This window comes from Schistocerca nitens, chromosome 8, assembly GCF_023898315.1.
Source record: "Schistocerca nitens isolate TAMUIC-IGC-003100 chromosome 8, iqSchNite1.1, whole genome shotgun sequence".
NCBI lineage: Eukaryota > Metazoa > Arthropoda > Insecta > Orthoptera > Acrididae > Schistocerca > Schistocerca nitens.
Window position 1 is genome coordinate 562,804,729 of NC_064621.1, and position 604 is coordinate 562,805,332.

At 52.5% G+C, this 604-nt stretch overlaps 1 non-coding gene across 1 annotated transcript; it reads right to left on the reverse strand.

The window, feature by feature from the left end:
- Window positions 1–273: 273 nt before the first annotated feature.
- Window positions 274–348, reverse strand: Trnap-cgg (transfer RNA proline (anticodon CGG)). The gene has a single exon. It is a non-coding gene; the product is annotated as a tRNA-Pro (tRNA).
- Between the last annotated feature and the right edge of the window lie 256 nt (window positions 349–604).

Sequence of the window (604 nt, forward strand, 5' to 3'; positions counted from 1 at the left end):
AGACTGCTGCTGCAGATGCAGTACTATGCGCCAGAGCCATACGCCATAAGCGGTGACCTTCCCTCTCGGTAGTATCACGTGACCGTCCGGAGCCCGGCCTTCATGAAGCAGTACATTTTCGTGACACTGCTGCCAGCAATCAGGTACAGTGGCTACGTTCCTGCCAGCTCTTCCTGCACTATCGCAGAAGGAACATCCAGCCTCTCGAAGCCCTATTACACGACCTCGGTCAAACTAATTGAGTGTTGAAACTTCCTGGCAGATTAAAACTGTGTGCCCGACCGAGACTCGAACTCGGGACCTTTGCCTTCCGCGGGCAAGTGCTCTACCAACTGAGCTACCGAAGCACGACTCACGCCCGGTACTCACAGCTTTACTTCTGCCAGTACCTCGTCTCCTACCTTCCAAAATTTACAGAGGCTCTCCTGCAAAGGTCCCGAGTTCGAGTCTCGGTCGGGCACACAGTTTTAATCTGCCAGGAAGTTTCATATCAGCGCACACTCCGCTGCAGAGTGAAAATCTCATTCTAATTGAGTGTTGATACCGACGTCTTTGTCACCTTAAAGGCACTCTTCTACCGAGCTCACCACGTCCAGTGTGAAGA